Source organism: Balaenoptera physalus, assembly GCF_965194825.1.
Source record: "Balaenoptera physalus genome assembly, chromosome: 18".
In the NCBI taxonomy this organism is placed as follows: Eukaryota; Metazoa; Chordata; class Mammalia; order Artiodactyla; family Balaenopteridae; genus Balaenoptera; species Balaenoptera physalus.
Window position 1 is genome coordinate 3,603,018 of NC_138899.1, and position 18,118 is coordinate 3,621,135.

Sequence of the window (18,118 nt, forward strand, 5' to 3'; positions counted from 1 at the left end):
GGAATTGATTATACTACAAACTCAAAACACGGTCTATTTATGCCAATTAGGCCACAAAATAGATTATTCTATGTATGCATAATTAAACTGACTTCTAGATATTAAGGCAAGTTCAAAGTTAATTACACAAAATTAATTTGATTTGAGACAAGGAGGAAGATGTGTTTGTAGTACCCAAAGCAGTAAAACAGGATATGCTAATTTCGAATTAATTTGAACTTTCATTGCTGCAGTGAGCTTTCCATAGCAATGCCTACAAGAAAGGGCATTTCTCTCAATTGAATCAATGTTTGGGGAACATTCTTTAAGAAAATAAAAGGGCAAATGCGTATGCTTGTCCGTTTTCTGGCTACTTCATGCATCTTTGCAGCTCACTCTTTCCAAGGTGATCCTCTCACATGGACTAGATTCCTTCTCTCCAGATGCTTTCCAAAGAGGGAGGGGGCAGGGGCTCACTGTCTGTCCATCTTCAGGTTCTGTCTCCTGCCATTGACCTCTGAGGACCTCTCCATTCTGGCTGCTTCTTACTTGAATTGGGTTCAGTCCTGCAGATTCCACCAGAACCACTCCTGCATCAGGCACCAGCGGCCAGTCCTCCGGGCAAGCTGTGTGTGTCCCCAGCGTCTCCAGCCACGGCTTCTACCGAGGACCCAGGACAGTCCCCATCACAGACAACCGGGAGGGGGCTTGAGTTTAGTAGAACATACAACAAGTAATCCTTCTTGTGAAAAATAAGCAAAAACGGGTCTCCTGTGCAGCCTAGATCAAAATAGTTGAGTTTTGTTTCATTCTTAAATGATTCACTGTGAAGAACACCTCGATGTGATAGCAGATTTATATCCGATAGACCTCAGTCACTTTAACACTTCAATCACGTGTGTCCTCTGCTGTTTTGAGTGTTCAGGGTCTCTTTTTATTACTAATGCATTTTGCAAAGGTTATCAGCAAGCAGCAAATTCATGGTGACGGTTTACAGATACAACACGTGGGTGACTTTACCAAGCTAATGCATTTGATGTAAGAGATGACTGAGAAATAAGATGTCCTCACTGCATGATGTTCTGTTTACCATGAAATACTTAAACAGGCGAGACAGTGCAGTACCCCAAGGGCAAGCTGTTCTATACCTGGGCACCACACACACACACGTCATATTATACATGACCCAACTGGTTGTCAACAATAGCATGGCATCACCATGTATCATGCCTTCTGTTGATATTGATGTTCTGAGTACTTTATTTCCTATAAAAGTGTTAGATTAATCTGTCTAAAAGCTAAAGCTCTGGACTAGCTAGCTCTAACAATATTCCCAAAGTAAGTACAGAAGTGTTTAGGATTTGTCAAAATATTTAGCTATAATCAAATTTAGTAATATCCGTTTCCTGGGTGGATGTAAAGATGCTTCCAATCACACAAACACATATACACACCTCGACATGATCTATTCTACATATATAGATAGCTCGCATATCTTAAAATAACCTAAAACCACTGTTCACTCTGGATTTATAGTGAAGAAAAAGAGTCCCTTCATTTCTCCAAAACAGAAATATATCACTAGGGAAGAACACCATGCTTAGTGCACTTCTGGGACCGTGTGGACCAGATCAACTGCACACATGAGAGTAAGGAGCAGTCCCTGGGCTGCCCAGAGGCAACCGTGACCTGAACCTTAGGGTTTACAGGAACTCTGGTTTATTCTATTAACCGAGGGGCTAAGGTCCACACAGGAAGGAGAACATGTTTTTGGCCCTAGAAAGTATGTAAAGCCAGACAATCAAAAGGCTTATGGAAGAGATACCATAAGATCCCTGCCCCACAGACACAGACAGGCAGCTCACTGGGGAAACTCATTGGGGTGGATTCTGCGAGGCAAAAGTTATAACCACAGACAGCCCTTTCTTGGTTTTAGAGGTTTAAACTCAGACTACATGTGTGTCCTTAGGACATTTTAACTAAAGAATTAGCATAAAAATGGTCCCAGGTGGGTAACACTCCCTGAGCATTTGACCAAAGCGAGAGAAACTCTCTAGAGGGTAACCCTTGACTCAGGCCACAGGCCACACAGGACTCTCCTAGCCTGGCCACCAAGGGACAGCAAGTCACACCCCGAAGGACAAACACCAGGAGAAATAACGTTCCCTGAGCAGCTGTCATCAGACGTAATAAACAGCAATAGTAGAAGCCTGAGAGCTCCAGATAATACCATGACTGGTTACAGACAGTATAACAAATATGTTTAAAACAAATTAAAGAACTGAAAATATAATATGAGAAAAGAACAAGAAACCGTATTTAAGAAAAATCAGATTTGATTTGAAAGAACAAAGTAGAACTCTTAGAAATGGGGAAAAAAGTCACTGAAATTAAAATGCAAAGTATGCATTGAACATCAGATTAATAGCTGCTCCAAACAGACAAGTAAACTATGAGAAAGCGCTGCAGAAATTACCCAGAATGAAGCACAGAGAGATACAGAGATAGAAACTATGAAAGAAGTTAGAGGAGGAGAGAGAAAATGAGAAGGAACAGCATGCATCTAACAGGAGTTCCAGAGGGAAAAGGGAACATTCACAGAGATGATGGCCAAGAATTTTTCATACTTCGTGAAATACATGCCTCTGATGATTTGCAAATCGAAGTCTCAAGCAGAAAAAATGAAACAAAATTTACATCTAGAATCACTGCTATAAAATTAGAACTCTATACACACGCGCACACACACACTCATAACAATGTTTATTTATACATCCATTTAATCGCACACCTATTCTGTGCCAATGATGTTGCCTGGATCTAGAGGCATTAAGTTGATTAAGTCATGGTCTCAAGTCTTAGAACATTTGCTTCTTAGGGAAAGACAGCGATGTAAGCACACAATATGTAACCATGATGAGGTCCACAGTAGAGATAAGCACAGAACATGGAGAGACTACCTCTGACCACGAAGGACAAAGGAAGGAGTCAGGAAAGCGCCAAAGGACAGAGGTACTCGAGATGAATTTTTAGAATGAGAGTGTTTTCCAGGTGGAGGAGGAGAACCCAGGCAGAGGGAAGAGTTTCACTCATCCACTCATTTACCCACTCATTCATTCATTCATCCACTCATTCATTCATTCACTCATTTACCCACTCATTCATTGATTCATCCACTCATTCATTGATTCATCCACTCATTCATTCATTCATTCACTCATTCATTGATTCATCCACTCATTCACCCACTCATTCATTCACTCATTCACCCACTCATTCATTCACTCATTCCCTCATTCATCCACTGAACACGTTTGACCAGATTCTTGCTGCGGGAGGACAGAACACTTGATGGGAACTGGGAGGAGATTGGCGTGGACAGGAACAGATGGAGATATGCATAAAGAATTCTTAGGCAGACTAGAAAGCTTGAGAGCAATGGTTTTAGAAGTTTTTTCCATCATGAAAACTTTGAATACGAATCTTAAGGGATTCCAATATATAAAACAGGTAAAACAGAGATGCTCAGGTAAAAGAGGAGGTGTGTATTTAAGTGTGCATGGGTGTAAGTGTGTGTGTGTGTTCACAGTTGGAGCCTTATGATTCAGAAGTCCCTGTTCTCATGACTGCGTTTTATGAGTGAATGTCTCTATTAGGTCATTCTTATTCACAGAGATTTTATACTTCAGCAGCATTCTTTTAAAAGGACTACTTCTGCTCGTCTATTTTATCTAAGTGGTTATGGCTGGTACATATGCGATCTTTTTATTTTTGCATATGTTTGTTTTGTTGCTCAAAACATTACTGAAATATATTATTAGAGAAAATACTCTGCCATTGATTTACTGGCTTTTCTAGGTGAGCTTTCATTTTACTTATAATGGTACTTTTGTCTTATCCTTGATAATGTTTATTCATCTTAATTTTCTTCTCTGATCACAATGATTACAACTTTAGTATCAATGCTAAAAAGAATCTGGATTTATTTCACAACTAAATATGATGTCTACCTAGGCCTTGAGATAAATAATTTTTTTCTTGTGAAAGACTCCTTTTATTTCTAATTTAAAAAAAGATTTAGGAGTTGAATGTTTTTGTCTTTTGGCACCTACTGAAATGGTCAATTGATTTTTCTCTTTTTACTTATTGATGTGATGTATAGTACTAATAATTAAATTTCTTAATATTGATCATTGAGTAGCTTTTAATGGATTGCTAGATTCTATTTGCTAATATTTTATTTATGCCTGTAGATCTACAAGTCAGATAATTTCTATTTGTTTCTTTAATCGGTAGTTCTTTTGATATGTTGATAGCATAGATATTCTGGATTTAAATTTCTTTTTAAAATTTTGACAGTGATAAAAGTTTTAAAAGTGGAACATACAGCTAGCCAGTGGATCATTCTTCAACAACGTGAAAATAGCAACACTGTGACATATTTACTTCAAATCTTTGTTTTTTACCAATAAATTTCACAGCTAAAGTTAACATCCCCATCTGTCCACTTCACCCTTCCTTCCTTATCAGAGGAAATAAGTATGATCAATTTTGTGTCTATCTTTTCAGTCTATTTTTTAAAAAAATTAAATTATACATGTATGTATCTATAAAATATGTAATATTATTGTATTTAAAATTATATAAATATTATTTATATGTATCATTCAGCAAATTGCTTTAACTCAACTTCAGATTTATAAGATCTATTCTTACACACAGTTTAGGTTCAGTTATTTACATTATTTTAAAATACTCTACCATGACCACCGCCTGATTAATTTATTCATTTCCTCAGATACCATCACTTCTTTTCTTTTCTACTTGTGTATCTGCATCTTTGAAAAGTGTGCCAGTGAAGACCCATGTCCATGTTTTCTATGCACACGTGTGGGCTTCCCTATGCAGAGTTTCTCCACCTCGGGGCTGCTGCGCTCTGGGGTCTGATGACTCCCCGCTGTGTGGCCATCCTGGGGAAGGCGGGGCCGTTCTGCAGCTCGCTCTGCCTCTGCTCACGAGGTGCCAGGAGCACCCCCTCCCCAGGCTGTCACAGCCAAAGATGTGTCCAGATACTGCCAAGAGCGGCCTGTGGAGTAACACGCACCTGCCTTTGTATGTTATACACGTGTCCAACTTGACCAAACACTGTTCTTCGAAGTGGCTGTACTAACCTAAACTCTCATTGGGAGCGTGTCAGAATGCCTCACCCTTTGTATTATCTGATTTTTCTTACTGTTGCAAATATTTTCATTGTGAAATGGTACCTAATTATTCTTTCAGTTTCCATTTCCTTGATTACTTGTGAGAATGTGCATCTTTTCGTGTGAGCATTGGAACTCTGGGCTTCTCTTCTGCATAATATGCCTTCTGAAAAAGGAACAAAGAATTTTCTTCAGTCTTTAATTTCTGCAATGGTTTAAACAATTTTTTGTTCTCTGAAGGTTTGGAAGAACTCGCTTAGGAACTTCCTGGGCGTGGCTTCTTTCTGGGATGGAAACCGGCTAGATTCCTTCTACGGTTCTCACCTCATTGGATTTTTCATTTCTTTTAGAGTCAACGTCAAAGGATTCTTATTTATTTAGTGTCACTCCCTCCGTGGTTATACCCTTTATTTCTATTACCAATGATCAATATTTAGTTTTCTAGTGACCTTTGGTTTGTTTGCTTTTACTTCTGTACTTTGTTTCTAATTTTATTACACTGTAGACAGACAATAAACCCTGTACAATTTTTGAATTTGGGAATTTATTAAACTTTACTCTATGGCCTAAGATGTGCTCAATTTTTTAATAAGTATACTATAAATGCCTGAAATATAGTGTTTCCATGAAAAGCACAGACTTTGGTATAAGCTTTCATTTGCTTACCTGATATATCTCTGCTCGTCATTTTACTTTAGGCCATTTCAGTTCAAAAGTACAGCTTCAGGCTCTATGAATTTTCATTTTACAGAACTGTTATTTGTGTGGTCCCTCACATAACCTATGTAAGCTGTCCACATACACTCCTTTTACCTAACAAACTATACTCCATTCTCCCTTTCAATTGTTCATATGTTCAGTTCTTTACGTGTATCATGCCATTCTTTTCTTATATGTCAACATCCACGCAACATGATTTTCTAGATGAGTGCCACACTGCTGCTCAAATATAAAGCATGAGAAATTAGGTATATCCGTAATCATATTATTACATATAATTATATGTAACATTTTGTATAAGGTTTATCTAGAACGTGATGATATACAGTGTAATCTCACGTAACTGTTAACAACAACTACCTTAACGCATTTACTGACGCGAGGTGTGAGGACATGTTTGGCACTTGGATGGGCCATCCTGCCCTTCATCCCACCCTTCCTCGCCTCCAGCCTGGTCCCCTGCTCTCCTCACTTCTTTCCCTGAAGGCCTCAGGAATCCATCCTAGCTTCCTCTCTTGTTCAAGCTTCTCCCATCCCTCTTTCCTGGGCATCCTCCCTGGAAGGCTGGGGAGAGGAGGAAACTCAAAAGGCGAGCACGGGCAGTGTCGCCTTCAACCTTGGGCTGAGCAGAGATGGGCTGGGGGATTCCTAACACAAGAGAAAGTTCTAGAAATCTCACCGAGGGGCTTCCTGGGCAATGCCTGGCACTTTACTGAAGATGTGCCTGGTGGAAAGGACGGTGGCAGTCAGAGACAGCTCAGCGTGGAGTCCCGTCGGACTCTGGGTCTGAAGGTCATCCTGGCTTCGGACTTACCAGAGTTCAGGTCCCTCTGAGTTTTGTTGATTTCCTTATCGCTGAGAAGGCAGGAAAGGCCGCCTTGTGGGGTGTGTGAGAACTCAGGTAGCTTTGAATTTCCGTGATGTGCTCAACCCTTTCCTGCCCTGGCACCAGGGAAATATCAAGTCCATTTGTTTCATTTGATTCCACACAGCAGAATATTTTCCCTGCCCGGTTTGACCTCATCTCCAAGGAAAATTTTCGAAATTTCAAAAGTCTTGTAAAGTATAAATACATTTCCAGATCAGAAGGCCCTATCTGTGAGTCCATTTCACAAGCTGGACTTTTATTTAGGCGTCATCAGGGACCTCTGGACGGCTGGCACCTGCAGAGCCCTGATTCACCCAAGACTATGGATCTCCTTAGGGCACATTCGAATCCCGGGGCGAGTCTCAATGCCCAGGCCACGCCCCAGGCCAACGACACCAGAATCTCCAGGAAGGGTCGAGGCCAGGCAGGTTCGACATTCCCCAAGGGATGCGGGAAATCACTCACTGAGGAAGATCAGTCTCGCTGTTGTGCAGAGGAGGGCATAAGAGAAAGAGATGCTCGAGTACAAATATAATGCATCATTTGCTACGCCCTCACATAGGAAAATCACTGGTATTTGGGCAAGACACTCACTTTCTCTAAGTGTCCTTGGGTTCTGTTATTTCTGCATCTGGGACCTTCTCTGTCTGGGGAACGCCTGCTCCTCCAATCACTAGGGCATCATGCTGTCCAGATGCGTTTCTTGGCTGAGGTCCACAGCTGAATCTCATTTGTCATATCACAGGCTAAAGTCCACCTACAACTGGTTGTGGGTCTTTTTCACAGGAGGGCCCTGGAAATCCAGTCACAGGTTATCTTACATCTCGGTATTCTCAGCCTCCAACACAGTGCCTGTAACCTGGACAGAGCTACAATCTGAAATAAATTATTTCTCTAGTATATTTTTTTCTTCCAGTTTTCTCAATAAAACTATAATTGACATACAACACTGTATAAATTTAAGGTGTACAGTACAACGATCTGATTTACATACATCTTAAGTGATTATATCACCATAAGTGGGGTGAATCTCCATCACGTCAACTAAAAAATTAAAGAAATAGAAAAAAATGTTTTCTTGTGATGAGAGCTCTTAGGATTTACTCTCTGAACCTTACAGATAAAAACAGCAGTGTGAATTATACTCATCCTGATGTACATTAGACCCCTAGCTCTTATTCATCTTGTAAGTGGAAGGTTGTACCTTTTGACCACCTTCATCTAATTCCCCTTCCCCTAAACCCTCACCTCTGTAAACATATATCTGATCTCTTTTTCTTTGAGTTTGTTTGCTTGTTTGTTTTTGAAGTATAACTGACCTTCAACACTATGTTAGTTCCTGTTACACACCATAGTGATTCGATATTTCTATACATTTCAAACTGATCACCATGAGAAGGCTAGCTGTGATCTGTCACCGTACAAAGATGTTACATAGTTATTGACTATAATCCCCACGTTGCACATTTCGTACCGTGACTCATTTATTTTGCAGCTGGAAGCTTGTATCTCTTAATCTCCCTCACCCACGTCTAAATGTTTTTGGCACCAGCAATTCAAAAGGTGTCCTGATTATGAACTGGATACAGTCCAGAGCATCTGTCAGTGCGAAGAGTGTGTCCTTTAGGTGCGGAAAGAGCCTGTCTGGGATAAGCCCACCTGGAAGCCTTCGCTTGTGGTCTTGCTCCTATTTCTCTCCAGAAACCGCATTAGAAAACACCAGTCCTGTTTCTCTTCTTGTGGCCCTTGGTCTCTAGGTGCTTGCTCTGTGCTGCTCTCCCGTCTCCATGGACATTTAGACTCAGCCGGTACCTCTGCTTCTCTTTCTAGTGGCACTGTGTCCACCTCTCCGTCCTCAGCCCCCGCTTCTCACTCTCCCCTCAGCCCGGCCACGAGGCCTCCTCAGCTGCTCCTGGAGATGTCTGTCTCCCGGGGACGAGGAGGCAGAGGCCGGGCTGGAGGCTCCGTGGGTGAAGCCCAGAGACTGCAGTTCATTCTGTCCTCCAGGGAAAAACGCCAGGAGGTCTTAAGGGGTGTGGGCAGGACGGGATCTGACTGCTGCTTCCGAAAGAGAGCGGGGCAGGGATGGTAGCGGGGCCAGTCGGCGTTGGGGAGACTTGAAGAATGTCAGGTGAGAAAGGATGACAGCCAAGCCCAGGGCGGCAGCAGGAACACGGGGAAAGGAGGGACAGACAACAGGGCCACTGGTGAGATGGGAAGGAGCCACGATGGGGGGTCAATCCCACCCACTCACAGCTCCTTCGATTCAACTTACGTGCTACAAACCCTCAGGACACCGCGCACATCTTAGCAGGGGCGTCCAGCGGGGCGGACGGACGAGCCAGCGTCCCATCCAAATGAACTTTTCTCTCTATAAACGCAGAGACTACTGGGTATATTTAAACACATGTTTTGACGCTATGGCCCTAAACTGACGCTGAAGACAGCAGAAACCCTTTGCTTCCTCCCAGGTTCTCTAAGGAAGTTTCACGCAGCCCAAAGAGCTCAAGCTGCAAAAGAGACAGCCGTGTCAGAACAGATACAAAGTCTGAAAATATAAACGCCCTCAGGATGAGCGCTGGAAAGCCCCAGGTTACGGTAAATAATAGCCCAAATGAGGAAAGCCATGACATCATTTTGAAAACCTTCTTTATCTTGAGCGCCAGCAACAATTTGGGGGATAAGACATTCTCAGCGACTTTAGTTAAACAGATACTTTCATATGTGCCACAGTTCACGAGGATTTACTCAGAGCCCATCCTGTGCCAAGAGCAATTCCAGCCACTTGCAACTGGTCCGTGACTCAGACGATCATTCACACCGTCATGGAGGGTAACTTCCCGCGGGGGGCAGACGAGGCACGGAGGGTACCCTGAACGAGTAAATCCTGGCGTGTGTTAAGGTGCTGAGTTCTACGGAGGGAAGTGAGCAGAGCATGAAGAGGGCTTGGGGGTGCAGGGCTCGAGGTTCGGGGGGCTGTCCTGTGAGGAGGCTCGCTGGGAAGGGGAGATGTGAGCAAAGCCTCGAAGACGTAAGGAGGGAGCCAAGGTGGAGTCTGGAGGAAGAGCATTCTGGGGAGAGGGGCCAGTGAGAGCAAAGCTGGGTGGGAAGGTACTCAAAGCAGGATATGGAGGCCACGGTGTGGCCAGGGGGGGAGACCGGGGAGGTCAGTGCCGAGGGACCAGGTCATAGAGCCTCGGCTCCCTACCCTCAGGGGAATGAGGAGAAACTGCAGGGCTGGCGGAGGAGGGCTTCAAAGAATCCTTCCGGCTATTGCCTTGAGGACTGGTCCCTGACGGGGACCAGGGACACCTGTGCCGTCATCCAGAGGAGACACGTGGGTGACACCTGGGGTGGCGGCAGTGGAGAGTGGGAAGTGGGACCAGCTGATGGGTCGCCTGTGGTTGCGAGCAGAAGGGCATCAAGGAGGCTCCAGGGAACTTCGTCTTGGCGGCTGGAAGGCCGGCATTGCCAGCGGAGGATGGCGCAGGTTTGGGGGCGGGGGGCTGGGCTCATCAGGAGCTCAGACGGGACACGTCCAGTTGGAGATTTCTATGAGATGTCCACGTGCCCCGGGGGGCAAATACATCTTCATATAAGAATCTGATTTATGTATTAGCGCCAGCATGCGAATGTTTTAATATGCTAATTCCTCTTAAGCCAACCAAGGCCATAAACTGGTGGTGGAGGAGGGGAGAAGGGCTTTGCTTCCTCTGAGGTTCTGGGATGAAGCCGCACGTAGCTGAGAGAGTTCAGTGATGAGAGAGCCCACGGTCCGAACAGACACGGCGAACAGCTTCACACCCGGGTTCTGAGATCAGAGTAAACAGTTGCTGGGTGGGGAAGGTCTGGCTCCGGGGTAATTCGTGTAACCATAAAATCTGATTTTAATTAACGATGAGGTTAACACAAAGTCCTAGGGTGGCAGAAACCTTCAAACAAGCAAGAAACAAAGGACCCCAAACTGCTTGGCTTGAATTCTGAGAATTCTGAATCTGCACGAAAAAGCAGGCCCAGAGACTGCAGAAGGTGAGGAAAGGCTGCAGACAGAGGCCCGAGAAGCCTGGGTCTTGGGGGAAAGGACAGTGGGCGTGGTGCTGGTGGACGGGTGGGCTGGGGCAGGCGGGGCGGGGCCAGACGGGCCAGAGGTCCCGTTTCTCCTTCCCTCTCCATCCTCCCTGGGAATGAGACCCCACAGCCCTCAGCAGTCGCCCCGTCAGCAGTCAGCAGCCCCCTTCCTGTGCAGTGATCCCGCCCGGCTTGGACACCCTTAGACACTCACTTAGCTGCCCTGTCTTCACTTTATCACCAGTTCCTGTATCTCTTCATTCTTCTCTGTGTCTGAATTCGCCCGGGTCTGAACCACATTTAACGGCATCCTTTGGTCAGCTAGCTTCCTCCCAGCGGGCTACCGGGTACCCAGATGGGAGGAGCAGCTGTGATCTGTGCCCTCGGGGGCCCCAGCCTCCCCTCAGGTGTCAGAGAGCCTTTCTCTGGGTACCGTGATCTTCTGTGGCTCCTTTTCAAATATTTCTGCAAAATCTTTCATCTGTTATCAAGAAATCAGGGTTTGAGAGGCAGAAATGTGAGGTGTTTAAGAGAGACTCCTAGGATGGGATTTTGGGTGATTCACTCAACCCTGTGTCAGGCTGGGCTGTGGATAAAGTGAGATGATAAACATCAAGTTCTTAGCCCAAGCAAATGTTGGTTATTTGATTTTAATTATTCCTCCCACACGCTTTCAGATTCCCCTGTGGAGTTACGAGAATAAACAGCCTTAGCTTCAAAGTGCTCCGTCTTATCACGGCCTGGAATGCAATCTTAGATCTGTGTGCACACACATAAACACACACGTTTTACCGTAGGATTCTACATAAATATCCACATCATGTTATCAGTCTCAGAACCCACCCTGAAATATGCACAACGCACATCTGGTTTGAACTAACAGAATCCACTTGAGGAGACAGATTATTGGTAACAAATCGTGCATTCCGAAATCGTATTGAGGTCATCATCATCTCTGATTAAATAAGTGCAGGGTTTTGAACTTAAAGAAAATCTCTATTTTTTTTTTTGGGTTTGTTTTTCAACTTCTAGCTGGTACAGAAAGGCAAAGCATCTGAAGCCTCTGAACTGATTTTCTGCCGCAGGGAAAACGTGAACAGGAAGCCCTCCAGGAGTGTCCAGGTCCTGCCCAGGGCTGCACTTTCCCTGGTACCTCAGTAAGAGTAACGAGGTGCTCTCTGTCGGAGAAGCCCGGCCGCAGGGCTGATGGGAGACCCTCTGATTTCTCAGCCCATCAGCACCTGCTGCGGCCGTGCCCCCCCCCCCACCAACCCGTCCTCCTTCCCACACCTGCTCTCAGTTGCCCTCACCTCTTCAAAAGGGCTGTGCTGATCTTCATCAAAAGATCCAATTACGTTTCGATAACTGAAACAAGTAATACATCACAGTGACCACAGAGTCAGAGCCCGACTCACACAGCAGAAGCTGGGGAAGGTCCCTGGGCCCAGCAGCATGGGGGCAGAGACACAGGCTTGGAAGAAGCCTTCCCCAGACCCAGCGCTTCTACAGGAACTCAAGTTCTGACACTAGCTTGTCATCTTTTTCAAAACAATTATCCCTTCAGCCGTCCCCACGTGACTCTGATGGGAAAGAACCTCCTATGATAATATCAACAATATTGCTGTTCCTTGTATGCCGCTTTCTAGGACCTTCTCGAGGCAGCCTGTGCAGTCCTCACTCACAGCAGAGCTCCGAGGTCAGCCCTGTGTCACGGAGGAGCAAAGGGAAGCAGAGAGAGGTTGCCCGATTTTCCCAAATTACCCAGCCAGCAAGAGGCGGGTTTAAACTGTGTCCTTGGGACTTCCCTGGTGGCGCAGTGGCTAAGAATCCGCCTGCCAAGGCAGGGGACATGGGTTCGATCCCTGGTCTGGGAAGATCCCACATGCCATGGAGCAACTAAGCCCGTGAGCCACAACTACTGAGCCCACATGCCACAACTACTGAAGCCCGTGGGCCTAGAGCCCGTGCTCCGCAACAAGAGAAGCCACGGCAATGAGAAGTCTGCGCACTGCAACGAAAAGTATCCCCTGCTCGCCGCAACTAGAGAAAGCCTGCGCGCAGCAACGAAGACCCAACGCAGCCAAAAATAAATAAATTGAAACTGTGTCCTTTCAGCTAAGTGCACTGTTCTTAGCAGTTTATACATATTTGTCACAGAATACTGATGACGTGCAAAAGACAGTCACCCATACAGAGGACGAGTCCCCCTAAACGTCAGCAGGTGCGGGACTTGACTTCACAGGCTGCACAGGTGCCTCTTTGCTAACAGCGGCCAGTGTTTATCGACTCAGTGATGTGGTTGTATGGAAAGGATGACGGACAGCATCTCATCTGCCACTGCGCCCTGTCAAGGCCGTCCTTTCTGTGAACCGCAAAGGAAACTGGGGAGATCATGGGGGAGTGTGTGTGTGTGGACAGCGCCGATTTTTGTGGCGTGTCTCAGAAAACCGGGGAATGGTCACTGAGTCAGTAAGGGGACAAGGCTGGAGCAGACGTGGGCTGGGAGGCTGAGTGACCGTCACCTGGGCTCTGAGCTTGAATCTCTCAGCAGGCCTGTCGCAAGGAGACGGTCGCCCCACTCCTGACCCCGAGGAAGGCCCAGCGAGCACAGCCACGTGGGGCTGCTAAGTGCAAGGGGCCGGGGAGACCGGCTGGTGGGCTGGGGGAGGAGGGGACCACCACCGACTGCATCTGCCGGGCAGCTACGGGCGGACGGAACTGGAGAAGCGTCACAGCCGAGCGCGGGGCGCTGCCTGCTACAGTCACGGGGTTCGGAAAGGAGACAAATTCACACACACAGAACTGGGAACAAGTCCCTCCAAGATGGCAGTGGGGTCACCAGACAAGCACTCGGGGAGACTGTGGTCTCCTCTACAAGCTTCTGCAGCCTGCGAAAGCCACGCCCCCACTTACACGTGGATTATTCTCTACACCTTGCCTGTTTAGCATCTCGATACAGTTCCTCATAACTTAGAATACAATGCAGTAATTTCTAAGAGGAAATAATTTTAAAGGGAGAGAGACAGAGAGGGACCAAGAGAGACTGAGAAGGAGGGAGGAAGGTCACAGGAGCAGATGTGAAGATCATTTTCAGTGAGTGCTTGCCTTGCGGTCCTGAGGTGGGATGAGTCTTCCTTTAGGTGAGAAACAATTACTGCCATGTTTTGAGACCTATGCAAGCTACACTACACAAGCCACAACTGCCCTCATCCTAAACTCTGGGGAAAACATATGTTCTTTATTCATATATGTGTATGTATTTATTTGTATACATATGTAAATATATATATACTAAAAATTAGATTTTTGGATTTTTTAAAGTTTATTTTCTGCAATCAGCAAATAACTAAGTTTTCACTTGACTGATACTCACCTCCACTCCTATAGGCTGAGCAGCTACAGAGAGAACCTCAAAGAACATGTTAACAACCCCTTCCCCTAAATTCCTTGAGGCCTGGTCAGCTCTGTTGCCTTGCAACAAGGCCAGGAGACTTCACGTGATATGACAGAAAAGCAATATTTATTAAAGACTTTGGAGCTAGGAAGTTTATAGTTAAATTGGAATTTATCAAATGTTGATCTGCCCTGAGTGTAAGGGGTGGGATTGAAGAAGCACACAGATGAGAAGCTGTGCAAACGAGACACAGGCCCGGCCTGTGCTGGGCACCAAGGTGGCGTCTTTGAGAAAGACAGCTTTGCTTTCCGTCCAGGGTTCCTGAGATGTGGAAGGTTAGGGCTGCCTGTGTTGGATTCCCCCCCGTGTTAGAAACACAAGCCAAGTAAAACAGACGTGTGTGTGTGAGAGAGGGAGAGACAGACACAGAGCCAGAGAGACAGAGACAGAGATTGAGACACAGAGACAGACAGAGAGACACAGAGAGAGAGAGAGAGAGAGAGAGAGAAAGGGAGAGACAGAGACTGAGACACAGAGAGAGACAGAGACAGAGAGACACAGAGGCAGCACTTGAGTTCCTGGCTCTAGTTGTCCCACCCAAGCGTAACTTCTCTTTTCTCCAGTTATGTGAACCTCTGAGTCCTTCTCCTTTTTTCTTTTTCTTTTTGTTCTTAAGCGTGTGAGAGTTGGGCATCTGACACTAGGAATCAAGCAATTCTGATGAACAGAAAACTGGAAGCCAAAAATATACCTGGGTTTGGAACCAGGCTCTTTCACTGACTGCATTTACCAGCTAAGTGGCCTTGAGGAAGGCTACGTGCTAAGTAGCACGTATCTGTGCTTCCTATTTATGATGAACACAACTTAGGTTACCGCAGCTCTTCTCCCCTCTTCCGTAGGGTTCTGAGGACAAGCTAGAGGCCGAGGGCAGTGCCTGACAACTGCGTGCTCCTTCGTCTCCCCCCTCCGCTGCTGGGTGGACGTAATTCACGAATGGAAGGAAGTTAGAAAGCCATGGGCCCTGACTTCTTCCTGCTGGCTTTTCACACGTGAAATTTACCTGCTCATTGGCAGGGGTGATCCAACCCTCTTTATATTTTCAATGTAACCTTCAGCTAGCGTAATGAATGCACTTCAAAATTTTTCTTATGTTACTGGATAAAGAAATGACCCAGAATTGCTTTTTATGGTAGTTAGAGGGAACAGAGTCTAGCATGTCCTAAGTTAGTTTTGCTTAACCGATTGTAAATAAAAACACACATACAGACTGACCATGTGCTTTCCCTCTCATTTTCTTTCCAATCTCCTTGATGCAAAGGTGCAAAGGCAGCTGGTGTTATTTTATAGGCAACGTTGTTGCAGAGACAATACAGGGTTATGGCCAAGAGTCAAACTTGGCTCCTGGTTGACCCCTCCATCCTCATGTCCTGGGCCATCCAATGAGAATGCGGTCCTGCATCTTCTGCTTAATTACTGGCGAGGATTCGCCGAGACAAGGGAGAACTAGGAGAGGGACCGACCTATGGTAAGTGCTCCATAAGTTGCATATATTACGACTGTGATTATCATTTATATAATAATTAATAATAGAATCAGTTAGAAATAGATTATAGATTGACATATATACACTAATATGTATAAAATAGATAAATAATAAGAACCCGCTGTATAAAAAAATTAAGTTAAATTAAAAACAAACAAACAAAAACAAGATCTAGCCACAAGTCTCATAACTACTGCAAATCTAAAGCAGCAAGAGCGTAAATGATACTTGGAGATATCTATAACTACCGTAGTATGAAATGAAAATATCTGTGATTTCTATAATCAATATTATGTAATAACCTGTAAGGGAAAAGAATGTGAAAAAATATATATACATGTATAACCAAATCGCTGTGCTGTATACCTGAAACCTACATGATATTGTAAATCAACTATATTTCAATAAAAATTTTTTTAAAAAAGAAAAAAAATATAACACCTCCTGTCTCAAATCTTTGTCTTGGGAGCACCTTCAAGTTTGTATGCCTAAAATGTGTACTGAGTAAATCTTTTATTATATCACAAGATCATCCTCAAAGAATACTTAAGTTTACCCTTACCTTTTTAAAAATTATGAGTCTTTCTCAACTTAAGTTCAATGCACGTAATAAATCCTTAGCAAAAACTGAACATTCGTTGAGAGTTCATTGCTGCAGCATCTACTGTGACAGGTGTACCCGGGCAGCACTTACAAGTTCAAGTACTCAGTGAGTCAGAGTTTCCTTTCACTAACACACAAGGTTAGAAACAGGTCATGCACTGAGTCAAACATCGCTTGCTCTCAGCTTATAATTCAAAATCTGACCTTTGCTGAGAATGTTCTTATGTAGCACCACAATCATTTCCATCATTAATCAATATGAAGGGAGATTAGGAATAATTTCCTTGTATTTCAGAGCCCAACTGTTCTGGGACTACACCCATAAAAGCTGTTTAAAGTAGGTTGAAGATAAGCAATTAATGACTATTTCTAACTTTCATTAAATCTCAATTCCCAGAAACATAAATGACATTTATTGCCCAGATGTAATGTTAGTATTACTTAAAATTTTTTGAAATAAAACTTGAAAAACAAACAGCCAGGAAAAAGAAAAAGTAAATCATAGGAAGAACCATAAATAAAAAAGAAACCTTTAATGATGGATTTTTTTTTTTTTTTTTGCTCCGTCTAACTTTGTGGAGAGTGTGCCATCTAGTGGGAATTCTTGACCAATGCACCCTCACTGCCACTGCTCAAAGTGTTGAGACCTATAGACATTTTTCTTGTTAAGACCTATAGACATTTTTCTTGTTGCCGTTGTTTAAACAATCTGTCCAGAAAGATTTTATGCAAAGTGTTATAAATATTGTTTTCGTTCAGTTAAGCTGTAGGAGCTGATGTCTATATCTGTATCATTTCTATTCCATAAGCAAGAGTGCTATCTGCTTGTTCTAGATACTGTTCCAATTTTACAAACAAGGAAGTATTTTTAGGTGCATTTAACACTGAAATAAACCTCCATAAATTTTCATGTGAGACTTTGAAAACTTTTAGTTCCAAAAACAGAGTCAAAGTTAAAAAAAAAAAAACACTTTTGTAGCTTTAATTACAGTAGCATTAGTTACAACAATACTTTCTTCTCTCTGGAGTTCTAATCATGTAAGGACACGTGATAAACATTGGATATGCCTTCAGCTCACAATTCCTGTTCCATGCCTACTTTATGTTTCATGTGGGTAATGAATTGGTAGTAATAAAGAAAAGATGTATTTGAAGGAGGCAGGCTTGCAAAATTTTGTAACGTTTGCTTTAAGACTCAACATACTTCATCAAAATTTCAAGACAAGTTATATTATGGAATAAGTATTGAATAAGCAAAGGAATATTCAGATGGTAATACAGGTGCTGATTTGTTCTATTTAATAGACATATCAACATCTTTTAAATAAAATCAGATAAGTAGGTGTGATGATAATAATATTGTTTATATATAAGCAATATTATATATTTATTTATATATTGTTTATGTTTATACAGATTTATTTATATATTGCTCATGTTTATATTTTTATATGCATAGTGATCTACTTTACCTATGAATACTGATTTCAAGGAGGAAACTCAGAAGAATCATCAATTTTGAAAGGTTAGAAGGCTAACAAGTTCAACTTTATACTACTGATTGTAAACCAGCCAAACAACTTCCAAAATTGTGGTACCTAATATGTGTAATTACTAAGCAAAGATGATACCCCAACCCAAATTCAAGTATCACACAAATATGAGCTCCTCAAGCCTGACCAGCACTGTAAAAGTGAGAAAACCCACGAATACTGTAACTGTTAGAAGAGCCATATAACACA

The 18,118-nt window shown here is 43.7% G+C and overlaps 1 protein-coding gene and 1 long non-coding RNA gene across 6 annotated transcripts in view; one reads left to right on the forward strand and one right to left on the reverse strand.

The window, feature by feature from the left end:
• The window catches only part of MYO16 (myosin XVI), a 546,696-nt gene that overhangs the window by 218,970 nt on the left and 309,608 nt on the right, over nucleotides 1-18,118 (reverse strand). The window lies entirely within an intron of this gene.
• LOC309647725 lies at nucleotides 673-16,728 on the forward strand. Its single transcript, XR_014256265.1, has 2 exons — nucleotides 673-10,797; nucleotides 11,869-16,728. It is a non-coding gene; the product is annotated as an uncharacterized lncRNA (long non-coding RNA).